A 19534-nucleotide genomic window follows, 5' to 3' on the forward strand; every position below is an offset into this window, starting at 1 on the left:
CCCCAGGAGGTCAACCTTTATGAACTGCATCAGTGAGTTTTCTTGTTCTCTGGTTCCTGGAGAGTTCCATCAGTCAGAAGTACCAGAGAAGGATGGTTCAACAGGAAGAGTGAGTTAGTATTCCCAGTGTTTCCCCTACCAGGCTGTAAGTTGGCAGCAGCTGCATTCTTCAGTCAAAAGCCACAGCCATAAGTTGACTCGGCATCCCTCCAAAGAATTCAGCATCTTCGTTGCATTAACCACATCTTAAGTGTCCAATAGCCACATGTGACTAATTGTTATAGAATTAGACAGTGCAGATGTAGAACATTTCCATCACTGCAGAAAGATCTGGACTCCACTGAGGTACTTCACCATTTTGACTTGGTTTACCTAACCATGCTCATCCCTTTTTAATTAGTATCTTCATTAAACTCTCCTCAATTACCTCCTTTAAATGAACCATTTTCCCCGGTGAGCCTTCTGAGAGCCATAGAACATCTTAGGTATTCATTCTTAAAACTTGAGCCTTAGTTTGTCATCAAAATTGTGTATACCTTGTGAATTCATGTCTCAAAAATACCACTTCGGTATTTCTTGTTTGTCTTCAATCTTTGAAATCTTAATAATTTAACTTGAGATTCTACAAGTACTATCAATGTTAACATCTTGATGGACTTAGTATGACCTACAATCCTTTTCCCCTAAATATTTCTATTAACAACTTCATCTATAAAGTAATCTATGAAAACCAACTAGCAAACACAAGCCTAGTGCACAGAGAGGGCATTGTTGGCTCTGTTACATGAAGGCTCTCAGGAGAAGACAAGCTGAAGAAAGTGTTGTCTTCTAACTTCAGCTTCCCTGAGACTGCAAGAGCCCTTTCTGGGGAAGTTGTTAGTCCTGAGAAACAAAGGGCTTGCCATGGCTAGGCATCTGACAAGGCTGTCCGTGGACTGGGTACTAGTATTAATACTAGTAGGCAGTATTGTGTATTAATACTAGTTGGCAGGACTGTGACCAGAAAGGGAAAAGCCGCTGTGTAGTTACTGTTTCTAAGTTCACCACAAGCCACACTCCAGCTTTCAGAAGCAGGTCAAAGCAGAACATTGATGAAATGTGTATTCTCAGCAATGTAGCAGTTAGTACCAGAATTTGAAGCTAGAAATAACACCAAAGTCCCAGAAATGCCTTCCATTATGCTATCTTTTAGATGGTACCATCAGCCATCATTATTATCATCACTTTTGGGCAATACAGAGCTCTGGGGGAGCGGGGAGTGTTGGAGTGGGGGGATGTCAGGAAAACATGGATGTGTGCCAGACCAAAATTACTAGTGATGCCTAGTCTCTCAAGTGCTGCCCAGTATGGCGCATTATGAGTAATTGGGCTTGTTCTCCCCAGAGAAATTATCCACATTTTCTGTGTGATTATCAGATTAAACATGCCCTCCACCTCTGACCCTATACATGCATCATACTCAGTTAAGGACTTACTCATTTCTTAAGCTCTAGTCATTAGAACACTTAAGAGTTTTGTCAGTAACATTAATTCTGTGCCTTTGGAGCAGCACTCAGTAGTGCTGGATCCTAGTTTCATAAGAGTAATCTGCAGTAGTTAGAGATGTGGGTCAGATTAAGAACTGAAGTTGTGGACTGTACTTTTTGCTTCTCCATTTCACCTTTGAATGTTTAAAATTCTGGTATGGAGACACTGGGTAATTATGAGAGTTAGTAAAAGCCCTTTTCCTCATTTAATGATTGCTTCTTTTTAGACCAGAAAACTAGTTAAAGGAGGAAGGGAATTTCTTATTTTGCATCTCTGCTCTGTCAGGGTCTCAAAAACACTGTACATACTAGTGAGGATATGAAAATGACGTTAAGAACAACTCTTGTAGGATATGTTCCTCAAAGGCCAGGACTGTCACTTCCTTATGTGTCTTCTAGATTTTGCCATGGAATGTCCATTTTTCATCGTTCTGCATATTTAAACCTCCTTATTGATATTAGGAAGTTGACATGTAAGAGACGTGTTCCAATGCCCAGGCCCTGCATGTCCTTCTCTTTCAGTGATCTCAGACCTTGAAGTCCTGCTTTATTCCATATTCACGTTGTGATCCTAAACTCACCCTCAAACAACTCACACCTACTCTAGGACCCATGCTACTAGATATCTTCTGGAAAATACTCCTGTATGTGAGCCCCAAATGTAATCAATCACTGTCTTCCTGTGAGAGATGAGCCTGTGCTCTTTGGACAGTCTGGTGATTAAGAGAAGAACTAGTTACAGGCAAGTTCTTAATCCCAGGGGCCATCCAATGATGTCCAGTGTGACATTAAAACTAAGTAAGCTTTTTGACTTCAGTGATGAAGAAAGGTCTATAAAGTAGCATTAGGCTGGCAAGTTCAGTTCAGTTGCTCAGCTTTTGCTCTTTGCGACCCCATGGACTGCAGCATGCCAGGCCTCCCTGTCCATCAGCAACTCCCGGAGTTTATTCAAACTCATGTCCATTGAGTCGGTGATGCCATCCAACCATCTCATCCTCTGTCGTCCCCTTCTCCTCCTGCCTTCAATCTTTCCCAGCATCAGGGTCTTTTCCAATGAGTCAGTTCTTCACATCAGGTGGCCAAAGTATTGGAGTTTCGATGAATATTCAGGACTAATTTCCTTTAGGATGGAATGGTTGGATCTCTTTGCAGTCCAAGAGACTCTCAAGAGTCTTCTCCAACACCACAGTTCAAAAGCATCAACTCTTTGGTGCTCAGCTTTCTTTATAGTCCAACTCTCACATCCATACATGATTACTGGAAAAGCCATAGCTTTGACTAGACAGACCTTTGTTGGTAAAGTAATGTCTCTGCTTTTTAATATACTGTCTAGGCTGTTCATAGCTTTTCTTCCAAGGAGCAGGCGTCTTTTAATTTCATGGCTGCAGTCACCGATTTTGGAGGTCATTTATGACCTTGCTAATCATATTTGGATTTGATGTTTAAAGAGAGAAAAAGAATATATAGAGCAGAAATTATGAAAATTATAATCAGCTTTAGGGTAGGTTGAGATTTCCTTGGATGTCAATAATTATGTACACAAAGAAGTTCTATCATTCCATGGTTTAGTTATAAGACTACTCACCTATCTTTCTTGGACAATGATCTTAAGCGCCTGGTCCCAAAGTGGGAATTCTTTGACTAAGAGAAGGAATTATGTCTAGTTCACTTCTCTATCTCCAACATAGTAGATACTCAATAAATACTTGTTGGTCCAATCTGACACTCATATTTGAATAAATTTTATAAATTTATTGAATATTACCATTGTGCCTACTGTGTACAAGCAGATGTCAGAATTCCTTTAATCACCATGTGTTGTTGGAAGGCATTCAAGTTTTCAACACCCCTTATTTAAAATTCATCTGACTTGACCTGGGTAATGGTAGTAGACTTCCTTGTGTTACTCCTAGATTTGCAGAATACTCTTGAAACTTCTCCTTGACTGAGTTTCCAGCTAATCTTCATCCTTTTTGCTCAACAATGGACGATGGTAATCTTATTCATTGGAAATGAAATGAGCTCACTTTGCCAAAAGGCTAATCTGAGGGAGTAGGAATGTGCAATTAAATATGCTTGGGAGAACATAAACACAGGATCTTCCTAGGATGTGCTGATGCTTCACTGGGCATGACTTGGTGTGGAACTCTCTAAGTAAGTTTAATAGAGGGAGAGGAAAGACCTTGCCCTAATATTTATGTGAAAAGTCATTTGTCACCTAATTGGAAGACTAAGATGGAGAAATAAATTGTAATAATAATGAATTTTAGGATATTACGCTACATACAGCTTTTCTCATTCCCTAGTCTTTGTCCACATTTTTAGGATTTTCTAATGAAAAGAGCTTCAATCTCTGATTCACATTTAAACTTGCTATCCCAGAAAAGTCCCTTTGACTGCAAGGAGATCAAACCAGTCAATTGTAAAGGAAATCAGTCCTGAATATTCATCGGAAGGACTGATGCTGAAGCTGAAATTCCAATACTTTGGCCACCTGTTGCGAAGATCTGACTCATTTGAAAAGACCCTGATGCTGGGAAAGATTGAAGGCAGGAGGAGAAGGGGATGACAGAGGATGAGATGGTTGGATGGCATCACTGACTCGACAGACATGAGTTTGAGTAAGCTCCGGGAGTTGGTGATGGACAGGGAAGCCCGGCATGCTGCAGTCCACGGGGTCGCAAAGAGTCAGACACAACTGAGCGACTGAACTAAACTGAACTGAATCTCAGGAAAAGTTAGCAAAACTGATATCTCTTATTCCTGGATACATCAGCAACCTAGGGAGGAAAAAAACTTTGCTATCACTTTCCCCATTGTCTTGCTTTTTTCTGATTTTCATTTTTTTCTATTAATATTTATTATACATATAATGCAATTCTTCATTAGCTGCTTTTTCATACAGTTAGAATCTGACACTGTGTATCTCACAAACTGCACCCTCTGCCATACCTTCTCTGTTTATTGACATCCCAGTTATAAAGAAGGTATACCTGGGTCCCAAAGACAGAATACTGTTACATGCTTTCATTCTTTTACTTACACTGTTCTTACTGTTCAGACTCTTAGTACTGCCTCTTTTCCCTTACTCGCAACCTCACTATCCCAACTTTGTTCATACAACTCCTACGTGACTCAAGGCTTATCTTTGGAAAGCGTTGCCTGGTTCTAATCCCCCCACCCTTTCAGGCTGGAATGTGTTACCTTTCTATATTGCCATAGCACCATGTAACTACCATCTATATTGTGTTTTTCTAATGTTAATATAGATTAAATTACTTATCTATATATTTTTGGCTGCTCTTGGCCTTAGTTGCTGCACACAGGCTTTCTCTAGTTGTGAGGAGCAGGGGCTGCTCTCTAGTTGCAGTGCACAGGTTTCTCCCTGTGGAGGCTTCTCTCATTGCAGAACACGGACTCCAGGCATTTGGGCTTGAGTAGTTGCTGTGCACTGGCTTAGTTGCTCGGCAGCATGTGGAATCCTCCTGGAGAAAGGATTGAACCTGTGCCCCCTGCATGGGCAGGCGGATTCTCTACCACTGGACTACCAGGGAAGTCCTGTATTTTGTTATAATTTGTTTTCTCATCTGTCTTCTCACTAGGTATTACCCCTACCCTGGCTCCTTAAGGGTAGGAACAGTATCTTATTCACCATTGTATTCCTAGCACCTGGCACACTATCAGCGCTGGAATTGGACAGGATCTCTCATCGTCAGGGTTTAATGTTTTGGAGCCAGAACTTTCTCGTATTTTTTTTTTTTTTTTGCTGCACTAGTCCTTCGTCGTGGTGCACAGGCTTCTCTTCCTGTAGAGCACAGGCTCCAGAGCTTGGGCTTAGTTGCCTTGCAGTATATGGGATCTTAGTTGCCTGACCAGGGATCAAACCTCTGTCTGCCTCCTACACTGGAAGGCGAACTCTTAACCACTGGACCACCAGCGAAGTCCACGCTTATACCTTAGCACTAGTGAAAATTAATACAATGACACCCTAAATGCAAGCCTGTCATGGAAGCCTGTTCTTTTGGTCATACATGCAAAGAGAATCAGCCAGAACCGTTAGAACATAGCTGTGATTATAAATATATGCTTTTGGGAACCCCTCTCTTAGACCTGCTGCTTCCCCCATCTTCCACACAGACATCCAGTGGGTAGTGACAGAGATACGTAACCACAGACAGTGATTTTTTTTCTTATTTTGGTAATTATTTTCTCTTATTTTGGTAGAAGACAATCATATTAGCTGCATCTTAACTATGAAGATTTACCCCGTAGTGACTTGAACCTGAAACTCATCCTCTATCCCAGTTTCCTTTGATTTTTTCATTTTGGGTAAGCCTTGCCTGTGGCCACTTTTGTTTGAGGTGATGACCTAGACTCACACCAGTTTCAATTCAACTAGAACACACAGCATCCAAGTCTCTATATCTTGTTACGTGTTAGCCAACAGGTCATTTAAAAAACGCTTATTGTTAATGATAAAAAAAAACAACAACCTTATTTACAAAACAGAATCACAGACAGAGAAAACAAACTTATGGTTACCAAATGGGAGAGTGGAGGAGGGATAAATTAGAAGTTTGGGATTAGCAGATACACACTGCTGCTGCTGCTAAGTCACTTCAGTTGTGTCTGACTCTTTGTGACCCTATGGACTGTAGCCCACCAGGCTCCTCTGTCAGTAGGATTCTCCAGGCAAGGATACTGGAGTGGGTTGCCATTTCCTTCTTCAGATACACACTACTATACATAAAATAGATAACTGAATCACTTTGCTATACATAAAGTGAAACTAACACAACATTGTAAACCAACTATACTCGAAAATAAAAATTAAATTAAAAAATTAAATAAACAACAAGGTCCTATTGTATATAGCACAGGGAACTATATTCAATATCCTGTAATAAACCACAATGGAAAAGAATATGAAAAAATAATATGCATATATATGTCTAACAATCACTTTGCTGTACACCAGAAACTAACACAACACTGTAAATCAACTATACTTCCATTTTTTAAAAGGTTATAGATAAAAAAAATACCCTTATTGTTGCTATTTATTGTACATCTGCTCATTATGGAAATACTTTAAAAAGCAAGATCTGCTACATTTATTTTCTAGGACTTTCTAAACATGCTGGAGTCACATTGCATGCTTTTCCGTAAGTTCTGAATAAAATTTTTCATAACCACAAAGAAAGCTAACTTCAGGGGCATAGAATCAAGTGATGGGTAGGTCTTGTGCATGACTCTTGTTCAGCTGGTGTCTGCATGACAGTTCCTCAGATGATGAATGTCTTCTTTGATGACTGAGAGCCTTCTCCTGCTATATTTGGTAAGAATCACTTCAGGTCCCTTAGGTTACTAAGATTGTGAAACTAAGATGTATGGTATTATTCATGTTGCTTTTTACAAGATGTGAAATACGGTCTATAAAATCAGCTCTCAGGAGACCTGAGGAAAAGAATGTGCAGGTGAAGAACCAAAGTACTCATACGCAAGGCAGAAGAGAGAAAAAATATAAACCCAAGGAGCACAGCAGATCTGCATTCATTGGCAGCTTGAATTAATGTCCTCTCATCTTGAAGAACTAACCAGGAAAACAGAGGGAAATCTGGAAGCAGGATAAAATAAGACACCAGTATCAGATGACCAATATATCTACTACTGTGGGCAAGAACCCCTTGAAAGAAATGGAGTAGCCCTCATAGTCAACAAAAGAGTCCAAAATGCAGTACTTGGTGGCAATTTCAAAAATGACAGAATGGTCTCTGTTCTTTTCCAAGGCAAACCATTCAACATCACAGTGATCGAAGTCTATTCCCCAACTTCTAATGCTGAAGAAGCTGAAGTTGAATGGTTCTATGAAGACCTACAAGACCTTCTAGAACTAACACCAAAATAAGGATGTCGTTTTCACCACAGGGGACTGGAATGCAAAAGTAGGAAGGCAAGAGATACCCGGAGTAATGGGCAAGTTTGGCCTTGGAGTACAAAATGAACGTCGGCAAAGTCTAACGGAGTTTTGCCAAGAGAATGCACTGGTCATAGCAAACACTGTCTTCCAGCAACACAGCAGATGACTCTGCACATGGACGTCACCAGACGTCAGTACTGAAATCAGATAGATTATATTCTTTGTAGCCGAAGACGGAGAAGCTCTATACAGTAGCAAAAACAAGACCTGGAGCTGACTGTGGCTCAGATAACCAGTTCCTTATTGCAAAATTCAACTTAAACTGAAGAAAGTAGGGAAAACCACTAGGCCTTTCAGTTATGACCTAAATCAAAGCCCTTATGATTATACAGTGGAGTGATGAATAGATTCAAGGGACTAGATCTGGTAGACAGAGTGCCTGAAGAACTACGGACAGAGGTTCATGACATTGTATAGGAGGTGATGACGAAAGCCATCCCCAAGAAACAGAAATGCAAGAAGCAAAGTGGTTGTCTGAGAAGGCCTTACAAATATCTGAGAAAAGAAGAGAAGTGAAAGGCAAAGGAAAGAGAAAGATATACCCAACTGAATGCAGACTTCCAGAGAATAGCAAGGAGTAATAGGAAAGCCTTCCTAAGTGAACAATACAAAGAAATAGAGGAAAACAATGGAATGGGAAAGACTAGAGATCTATTCAAGAAAATTGGAGTTACTAAGGGAACATTTCATACAAAGATAGGCACAATAAATGACAAAAATGACTAGGACCTAAAAGAAGCAGAAGAAATTAAGAAAAGGTGCCGAGAATACACAGAAGAACTGTACGAAAAAGCTCTTAATGACCCACGATGATGTCAACCATGTTAGCCACATGGTTAAACACAATGACGTGGTCACTCACTTAGAGCCAGACGTCCTCGAGTGTGAAGTCAAGTGGGCCTTAGGAAGCTTACTAAAAACAAAGTTAATGGAGATGATGGAATTCAATTTGAACTATTTCAAATCTTAAAAAATGATGTGGTTAAAGTGCTGCACTCATTATGCCAGCGAATTTGGAAAACTCAGCAGTGGCCACAGGACTGGAAAAGGTCAGTTTTCATTCCAATCTCAAAGAAAAGCAATGCCAAAGAATGTTCAAATTACAAATGCACTCATTTCACATGCCAGCAAGATATTGCTCAAAATCCTTCAAGCTAGGCTTCACCAGTACGTGAACCAAGAACTTCCAGATGTACAAACTGGATTGAGAAAAGGCAGAGGAACCAGAGAACAAATTGCCAACATCCGCTGGATTATAGAAAAAGCAAGAGAATTCCCAAAAAACATCTTCTTCTGCTTCATTGACTATGACTATGCTAAAGCCGTTGACTGTGTGGATCACAACAAACTGTGGAACATTCTTAAAGAGATGGGAATACCAGATGACCTTACCTGTCTCCCGAGAAACCTGTATTCAGGACAAGAAGCAATAGTTAGAACTGGACATGGAACAATAGACTGGTTTAAAATTGGGGAAGGAGTATGTCAAGGCTGTATATTGTCACTCTGCTTATATATGCAGAGTACATTGTGCAAAGTGCTGGGCTGGATGACTCACAAGCTGGGATCAAGATGGCTGGGAGAAATATCAACAACCTCAGATATGTAGATGATACCACTTCAATGGCAGAAAGTGAAGAGGAACTAAAGAACCTCTTGATAAAGAGGAGAGTGGAAAAGCTGGGTTAAAACTCAACATTCATTAAATGAAGATCATGGCATCCAGTCCTATCACTTCATGGCAAATAGATGGGAAAAAGTGAAAACAGTGACCGATTTTATTTTCCTGGGCTCCAAAATCACCGTGGATGGTGACTGCAGCCACGAAAGTAAAAGATGGTTTCTTCTTGGAGGAAAAGCTGTGACAAACCCAGACAGTGTAATAAAAAGCAGAGACATCACTTTGCCAACAAAGGTCCGTCTAGTTAAAGTCATAGTTTTTCTGGTAGTAATGAATGGATGTGAGAGTTGGACCATAAAGAAAGCTGAGTATTGAAGAATTGATGCTTTCAAACTGTGGTGCTGGAGAAGACTCTTGAGAGTCTCTTGGACAGCTAGATCAAACCAGTCAATCCTAAAGGATCTCAACCCTGAAATTCATTGGAAGGACTGATGCTGAAGCTCCAATACTTTGGCCACCTGATGTGAAGAGCTGACTCACTGGAAAAGACCCTGATGCTGGGAAAAATTGAGGGCAAGATAGAATGGGGTGACAGAGGATGGATGGTTGGATGGTATCACTGACTCAGTGGACGTGAGTTTGAGCAAACTCAGGGAGATAATGATGGACAGAGAAGCCTGGCATGCTGCAGGTCATGGGGTCGCAAAGATTCAGACATGACTAGTGACTGTGCTGAGTCACTTTAGTCGTGTCTGACTCTTTGTGACCCTATGGACTGTAGCCCAGCAGGTTTCTCTGTCTGTGGGATTCTCCAGGCAAGAATACTGGAGTGGGTTGCCATTTCCTCCTCCAGGGGGTCTTCCTGACCCAGGGATTGAACCCACATCTCCTGTGTCTCCTGCATTGACAGGTTCTTTACCACTAGCGCTACCTGGGAAGCCAGGTGACTTAGTGAGTGAAAACAGTGTGTAACCCAGGCCAAAAATGACAGAGCTTAAAATAGAGCATTTACAATAAAAATAGATGGGAAGGAACACATCCTAGGCTATTTGTAACAATAAACTCAGTAGCAGAAATGAATCAAGTACTTACAATGTCCTGGCCCTATGCTGAAAATTACTTATCACAGCAACTCTATGAGGAGTTAATGTTTATGTTTCCTATTTTAAAGATGGGGAAATTGAGGTACAGAGAGGCTAAGGCACAGCTATAGGTGGTAACACATTAAAGCAGGAGTGTCAGAATCTTACTTATTTATTGGCGGCTTCTGGACTTAGTTGTAGCATGTGGGATCCTGCGTTGCGGCACAGGGGCCCTGTAATTTGTGGCACACAGGCTCTCTAATTGAGGTGCAGGGGCTCAGTTGCCCCACGGCATGTGGGATCTTAATTCACTGACCAAGGATCAAACACATGTCCCCTGCATTGGACAGCAGATTCTTAACCACTGGACCACCAGGGGAAGTCCCAAGCCCAGGATGTAATTTGTTCATGGACACAGGCTAATGGTAGAGATGGATTCAAACACAAGTTTGAGAATCCTGCAGTAATCCAGTCTCTGGATAGTTCCAAGGCGTGGACTGAATCCCATACCACTGAACTAATCTGCCTGGTAAGAATGACCACCACCACAAAATGCCTTTGATGCTTTCCAGATCCAAACTGGAATAATTGCTCTGGCACTGGACTGAAGTGCCTCTGACAATGTGCTGCTGGTTAGACAGGCCGTACAGGCAGCATCAACCCTGCCCCTGAAATGCCAAAACTCCCTTCTGGGCATTGTCAGCCCAGCAACCTGAAACCCATTTTTGCTGACTTTGAGATTTAAACCTTACATAACCCTTCACGGTCTCTACTCCTTTAATAGGCCCATGATTTCATGCCCCAGTGAAGTCAAACAACCGAGACATCGGTTTCTGTTGCAGCAGCCGAAGACAAGCCATCAAGGGGGAGCCAAAGTCCTTTTGTCCAGAACAAACAAGCGTGACACTATGATGGAAATGTGTGGTATTTCCTGGGGCTGATGGACGCGGGCAACCGCCCCAAGTGCCCAATCTGTATGTCATAACTTGATGAAAACCAACTGGGATGGCCAAGTTTTTGGACAAGTGCTGGGGAGTGAGTTAGCCTGGAAGTCAATTTTCTCTCATCCAGAAATTTTGGTTCTGTTCCATCAGGTACCTTAGAAACCAGACTCATTTTAGCTCCTCATTTCGTATCTATTACCTTATTCGCTACATAGGTCAAAAGTTAAGAGTGGGGGACTTCCTTGGCTGTCCAGTGGCTGGAACTCTGTGCTTCCAATGCAAGGGGCATGGGTTCAGCCTTTGTTGGGGAACTAAGGTCCCGTATGTTGTGCAACACAGCCAAAAAAAAAAAAAAAAAAACTAGTTAAAAAAAATTTGAAGGACTTCCCTGGTGGTCCAGTAGTTAAGAACCCACCTGCCAACACAGAGGACGTGGGTTTGATCCCTGGTCAGGGAAGATCCCACATGCCACAGAGCAACGAAGCCCATATGCTGCAACTACTGAGCCCAGGTGCTCTTGAGCTGTGCTCTGGACCAAAGGACAACATGCCTGTGTGGCTAGTCGTGTCGGACTCTTTGCGACCCTTTGGACTGTGGCCTGCCAGGCTCTTCTGTCCATGCGGTTTTCCAAGCAAGAATACTGGAGCGGGTTGCCGTTTCCTTCTCCAGGGGCTCTTCCCAACCCAGGGATCAAACGTGCGTCTCCTATGTCTCCTGCATTGCAGGCAGATTCTTTACCCACTGAGCCATTGTTATTGCTGCTGCTGCTAAGTTGCTCCAGTTGTGTCCGATTCTGTGCGACCCCATAGACAGCAGCCCACCAGGCTCCGCCATCCCTGGGATTCTCCAGGCAAGAACACTGGAGTGGGTGAGCCATTAGGAAGCCCCTGGATGAAGAGAAGTCACTGCAATGAGAAGACCACGCACCAGAAGGAAGAGTAGCTCCTGCTCACCACAGCTAGAGAAAGCCAACACACACGACGAAGACCCAGCACAGCCAATCAATCAATCAATAGGACAAATTTCATATGTATAATATTTTTTAAAAAAGTTAAGAGAGGAAACTAACTTGCAGATCCTGGGATAACTACCCATACAGAAAAAAATGATGTCTGTCCTGGTACCAGACCTTTCTGGGAGGCATCTTCCTTACCCCTTCTTGCGATCACAGATAAGTACCATTTTCAGGCAGGGGTCTGTGGGAAGTTCTCTGGCTTTAGGCTGAGTAGGAACAGCTGCTGTTTTGAACCTCGGGACTCTAATTCACGGTTACACCCAGCACCTCCCCTGCCCCAGCCCTGAGGGGTTGCCGAAGTCACCAGACACTCCAGACACCTTGTTTCATTCCTGAACACTGTCCAGATGCTCTCCTTCAGGAGAGTTAACAAGGGGATGGGGCTCCCCATTGCCCTCCCTCTAATGAACATCCCGAGTTTCTGCCTTCACAGGAGTTCCATTTTATTGATTTATTTATAGTTATTTATGGGGTCATAAATGGTGGTCAGGGAAAAGATGGAGGATCAACAGATTGAGACCATGATATCTATAAAAGCAGTAAAACTTTTGCCTAACCCCAAGCCAACGCCTCTCAAGAGATGAAGCCATCTCTTATTTAGGGCTCTTGGTGAAAGTGTTGAAACAATGGCTTTAGCCATGCAGCAGTGCTTAAATTCTGACCTGGCCTCTTGCCCAGGTGCAAGGTTTCATCAGCCAAGATTAGAGAATGGCCACACCTTACCCTAATGATTTTTGCCCAAAGTCTGTCCCAACCAATGAAGATTTCAAACCAGAATAATCATTAACATCACCACAGACTTACACAGAATGATTGTAACCTGAGTTTCTGGCAAAGTACTAAATAAACCTTCCATCTTCAAGCCTGGTGGCCCTTTCTCTGGTTTTAAAAGTTGTTCAAGCAGTTGCTCGAGTTTATTGCACATGGGAGCTGAACCTCACCAGGACAACAGTCAGGGGACTGTCAGGCACAGATGGAGTCCTGGACCTGAGACAGGAGTTTAGGAGCTATGAAACCATGGAGGCAAACCAGGGGAGGGTCTCCTATCCCTCTGTCAAGAGATCAGAGGGGGCTTCTGCCTATGGCCAAAACCTAGTCACACAAACTGGGTGTGAGATGTACTCAGTCAGCAACCAGAGGAGATAGCAGAGTGCTGTACTCCTGCAAAGAAATAGCACACACCCTTTTAGTAGAAGTAGAAAAGGCAAGACCCTTCATGGGCAAATAACATGGGATGTAGAAAGAGAAGACATTTCAGAGCCTGGATTCCCCACTGGGTGACCTGAGGGAAGTCACATAATCTCTCTGGGACACAGTTTTCTCATCTGTAAAACAGATTTGATGATAGTATCCACCTTACAAAGTGCTTACGAGGATCAAATAAAACAAGTGTGTTGCATGGAGTGTGGCAAGTAGGGCACATTCAAACACTTAGACCTGGGTGAGTGAGGTTCTCAGAGAGCCCTGCTCTTTGGAGTGCCTTCCTCAAAGCATTTGAAATGCCTCTCCAGTGAAGACTGACGTACTGTCCAGCCTAGACCTGGTCCCACAGGTCCCAGAATGATCTGGGACTAATGTGAACTTCAGGATGCAGAACGTGAGATGGAAGCTAGTGTTTGAATGCGCACCCTCAGTTTGGAATACTACAGATCCAGACTCACAGAAGCAGGAAACAGACGTGCAAGAGACAGAAACAGGAAAGAGGTTTGGTGGACTCTTCTCACTTCCTGATCTTCACTTGAGATTCAGGGTGTGGTCGTCCCATCTCCTTTCTTTAAAATGATGATTGGCGGCTGTCTGTCCACAGCCTAAATTCACCTCCCACCACAACTTCCTGCCCCACTCAATTTCTTCCACAGGAACATTTCTTCCACGGCATCAGGATGTCTGTAATTCAGCCCTCTAATTTTTCACTATCCATCAGCTTCCACCTGCCCTCACCTGTCTCCAAATCTAGTTTAGAATCTATGGTTCATAATTTTAGTCCCTCTCTCAAGGCAGTTCTAGATTCTTATTCCTCAGGACTTTTATTTTATACTTTTTATTTTACAATTCATCTGATAAAACTCCAGCCCCTGGTAAAAACAACACCCAGGTTTCTCCATGGCCATATCCGGAGATGATCCCCACCAGAGAAGAAAAGCGCAAGGCAGAGCAGATCAGTGTGGCAGAGATTCCCAACTCCGTGCTCTAAAATGTAAGAGAACTGATAACTAGTTGGAAACACTGCTGCCAGGCATAAAGTAGTGTATTTCCCAGGTGTCCTTGTACACAGGTGTGGCCAAGTGTCTATGTTACAGAAAACAAGGGAAAATGTTGTGCTACTGCAGCAGTAAAGTGTAAGAGAGCTGACTGAGTGGACGCGCCACCCCGTACCATCCAGTGTGGCCCCCGATGACATCTTGAACCATGAGGTAACTTTGAGGATGGAAGCCAAGAGCCAAGATGCTGAAGCAAAAAGCAGTCATTCTGATCCCTGATGAAGTCATATACCAGCCCTCGTCTTACCTCCATAATCTCTCTGTGTGAAAGAAGTCAACTTTGATTTTTTTTAAAGACATCATTATTATGGTGTGTTTTTCTTGTTATATACAGCTGAAGTCAAGCTTAATTAATATAACCACCAACCGCAGAAGGGCTTGAAATACTGCCTAACAAGCCTATCATTTTTTTCCTAGTCCATTTATTTTTGAAATCTCTGTGTCTGTATCGAACTATCCCTACTCTTCTCCAGTATGTGACTTTCCACTTCCCACCACAGAGTCAACAGATGACTGGGCTTCCTGATTCACTGGCAAAACTGAAATCATCAAATACAAAAGCCCTCAGATTCCTGCCACAAACTCACCTGCCTGCTTTCACTCCCTTACTACAGGTCCTCCTGTTACCATGGAGACCATTTCCCTCCTCCTTCTGAGGCAAATCTCTCCCACCAGACATCTGGGTCCCCTTCCTCGTATGTTTTAAGAAGCCTTATCCTCTTAGTGTTAGACCTGGGCCATAAAGAAGGCTGAGTGCCAAAGAATTGATCTTTTCGAACTGCGGTGTTGAAGACTCTTGAGAGTCCCTTGGACAGCAAGGAAATCAAACCAGTCAATCATAAAGGAAATCAACCCTGTATATTCATTGGAAGGACTGATGCTGAAGCTAAAGTTCCAATACTTTGGCCACGTGTTGGGAAGAGCTGACTCATTGGAAAAGACCTTGATGCTGGGAAAGATGGAGGGCAGGAGGAGAAGGGGGTGACAGAGGATGAGATGGTTGGATGGCATCACTGACTCAATGGATGTGACTTTGAGCAAACTTAGGGAGATAGTGAAGGACAGGGAAGCCCGACGTGCTGCAGTCCATGGGATCACAAAGAGTCGGACACGACTGAGCGACTGAAGAACAAACAATCCTCTCAAACATTCCAGAGGCCGTAAAACTGTTATGGCCCACAGACATATCCTATGCTTGACCTATATAGGTTTTTTCCTTTTATTTTTATCTTACTTAAAATAAGGGAAAATGGAAGGTAAAACCTTTCCTTTTTAGTCTATAATTCCATAAGTTTTGATCAAGACATACATTTGTGTGTATACCGCCATCACCATCAAGAACAGTTCCATCAACCCCTAGGCCACCACTGTGCCTCAGGCCAATATTTAGAAGGAGCCTGTGCTCTCCAGAGTCTTGCAGTTTCTGCCACTATCCATTTCTTACAGTCCACTGTATCATTCATTTAGGTCACCTACTGGCCCCTTAGACATTTGAGTTTGAGGCTCCTGGATTATTCCTTCTCTTTCCTCTATCATGTAGCCAATCCTTTCCTACTCATTCTTTTCCATTAGCACCTAGTCATGCTCAATCCTCCAACTTTAGGGGAAATCCCTCCTTTGACCTCTCCAGATGCTATTCTTCCTCACAACCAAACTTCTTAAAAGAACTGTTATTTGGGGACACTCTTGGTCAAATTATCCTTTATGTACCTGATATTCTCCTGAAAATCATCTTATCTTGGTGAGAAGTTTTCTCTACTTCTTTGGAAGAAAAACAAAAATCAAAAGCAAGTTAAACTAAAATTTGCCACATCTATTCAGATGACAGATTTCTCATGTTGCCACAAGCAGAATATGTAACATCGCTCCAAAATTCTTATAAGAAATTTCTATCCAAATCACGCCAACCTGCTCTTTTATGTTAAAATTACAAATAATGCAAGTCTTGCCTATAACAGGTCTCAAATGAGGGAATTATATCCAATGTTATATCTATAAATAATTTCTGTCTTCAATTTCTCTTTGAAGGAATCACCTAGTATAAGAAATCCTGTGTATTTCTTTTCCCATAAATTATGGGGTCCACTTGAACATTCAGAAAAGGAAAGGGAGAAAAAACATGAATTTTCATCCACAGAGGACTGAAACAAAAGTGGGTCACATTTAAATATTACTGAATATGGTTTTGAATAGAAAATAAAGGGACAGTGGAAAATATCCCCTTCAACTGGCCTCTACCTACCTGCATAATGAAATTCCTCTTTCATTGATGATTTTTAAAAGAACAAAAGTAAAGCCTGGCAAAAAGAAAGAAAGTCAGTTCCAACTTTGCCCACATTCACTTTCTCCATTTCCTCCCCTCTTACGCAGTCCTCAACTCTCTCCAGTATCTTTTCCTCTCCCCCATCACGCTATGAACATCTCTCACTAAGGTATAATAGTCTTTATGTCACAAGCTGATGGATAGTTTTCAGGCTTTGTGTTACTTGGTGACTTGTCAGCACTTGATTCCAATCAGCACTCTCTGCTTCTTGAAACACTCTTTCTTTGGCTTCTTGGGACAGCCTCCTCTTGGTTTTCCTGTCCTCACCCTCCACCCTTCACCAGACTCACTAGGTCCTCTTGAAACATGCGTGTACGCATGTCCAGTTATTCAGTCGTGTCTGACACTTTGTGACCTTATGGACTGTAGTCCGCCAGGCTCCTCTGTCCATGGGATTTTCCAGGCAAGAATACTGGAGTGAGTTGCCATTTCCCTCCTCCAGGGGATCTTCCTGACCCAGGGATTGAACCAGCTTCTCCTCTGACTCTTGCCTTGGCAGGCAGATTCTTTTACCACTGAGCCACTTGGGAAACCCTTGGAAACATTTGATGTTATTCAGCCACTGGGTCATGTCCAACTCTTTGCCACCCCATGGACTGCGGCATGCCAGGCTTCCCTGTCCTTCACTATCTCCTGGAGTTTGCTCAAACTCATGTCCACTGAGTAAATGATGCCATCCAACCATCCTCTGTTACCCTCTTCTCTTGCTTTCAATCTTTCCCAGAATCAGGGTCTTTTCCAATGAGTCAGCTCTTCACATCAGGTGGCCAAAGTACTGGAACTTCAGCATCAGTCCTTCCAATGAATATTCAGGGTTGAGTTCCTTTAGGATTGACTGGTTTGATCTCCTTGCTGTCCAAGGGATTCTCAGGGGTCTTCTCCAGCACCACAGTTTGAAAGCATTAATTCTTCGGCTCTCAGCCTTCTTTATAGTCCAGCTCTCACATCCATACATGACTACTGGAAAAACCATAGCTTTGACTAGAAGGACTTTTGCTGGCAAAGTGATGTCTCTGCTTTTTAATACATTGTCTAGGTTTGTCATAGCTTTTCTTCCAAGAAACAACCATCTTTTAATTTCATGGATACAGTCTCTGTCCACAGTGATTTTGGAGCCCAAGAAAATAAAATCTGTCACTGTTTCCACTTTTCCCCTATTTGCCATGAAGTGATGGGACTGGATGCCATGATCTTTATTTTTTGAATGTTGAGTTTTAAGCTAGCTTTTCCACTCTCCTCTTTCACCTTCATCAAGAGGCTCTTTAGTTCCTCTTCACTTTCTGTCACTGAAGTGGTATCTGCATATCTGAGGTTGTTGATATTTCTTCCAGCCATCTTGATTCCAGCTTGTGAGTCATCCAGCCCAGCATTTCACATGATGTACTCTGCATATAAGTTAAATAAGGAGGGTGACAATATGCAGCCCTGATGTACTGCTTTCCCAATTTTGAACCAGTCTATTGTTCCACGTCCAGTTCTAACTGTTGCTTCTTGTTCTGCATACAGGTTTCTCAGAAGACAGATAAAGTGGTCTGGTATTCCCATCTCTTATGTTCCACTGTTTGTTGTGATCATCATAGTCAAAGGCTTTAGCATAGTCAATGAAGCAGAAGTAGATGTCTTTTCGGAATTCCCTTGCTTTTTTCTATAATCCAGCGGACGTTGGCAATTTGATCTCTGGTTCCTCTGCCTTTTCTAAATCTAGTTTGTACATCTGGAAGTTCTTGGCTCATGTACTGCTAAAGCCTAGTTTGAAGGATTTTGAGCATAATCTTGCTAGCATGTGCAATGAGTGAAATTGTACAGTAATTTGAACATTCTTTGGCATTGCCCTTCTTTGGGATTGGAATGAAATCTGACTTTTTCCAGTCTGATGGCCACTGCTGAGTTTTTCAAATTTGCTGGCATATTGAGTGCAGCACTTTAACAGCGTCATTTTAAGGATTTGGAATAGCTCAGCTGGAATTCTATCATCTCCACTAGCTTTGTTTGTAGTAATGCTTCCTACGGCCCAATTGATTTCAGACTCCAGGATGTCTGGCTCTAGGTGAGTGATCACACCTTTGTGATTATCTGGGTCATGAAGATCTTTTTTGTATAGTTCTTCTGTGTGTTCTTGCCACCTCTTCTTAATCTCTTCCGCTTTTTGTTAGGTCCTTGCCTTTTCTGTCCTTTATTGTGCCTATCTTTGCATGAAATGTTTGAAACATTACAGGCACTCAATAACTCTTTGTGGAATGAGTAAGTGAAATGCATGCAAATTACATGAACATGTATCAAAGAAGTCATCCGGGAGAAAAGGATGTTTAAGCTGGAGTTCTGAGAAAGAGGAGAAGTTAGGTAGGAGAACAGAAGAGGGGAGAGCAGTCCAGGCAAATGCATGAGAGAAGGCTTTGAGCAGATGTGCCCAAGGAACCAGGGGAGCTCAGAGGAAATCCCAAACTCCTACCCTTAGTGTACAGTGAGATCTGGCCCCTCCTTTTTCTCTGACCCCATCCAGCCATTCCCCACACCTCTCTTATCCCTGTCACACTGGCTGTCCTTTTCCTCCAACAGTTCGTCACCTCTTCAACCCCCACACTCCCTGCACCCCTGCTTCCAGCCCTAGGGCCTTTGAACTTAGTTTCCTGCCCCAATTTTCAAACAACTAGGTTTGTTTCGTCACTTAGCTTCAGATCAATATCTAAAGTAGCATCTTGCCTCCAAATATTCTCTCTTTCATCCCCCTGTTTATTGTTTTTCTTCAGTTATCCCCACCTGAGTATATTTTGTCTATTTATCC

The sequence above is a fragment of the Bos grunniens genome, chromosome 21 (genome assembly GCF_055505025.1).
Source record: "Bos grunniens cultivar Pamir isolate PY7600 chromosome 21, Bosgru_T2T1.0, whole genome shotgun sequence".
In the NCBI taxonomy this organism is placed as follows: Eukaryota; Metazoa; Chordata; class Mammalia; order Artiodactyla; family Bovidae; genus Bos; species Bos grunniens.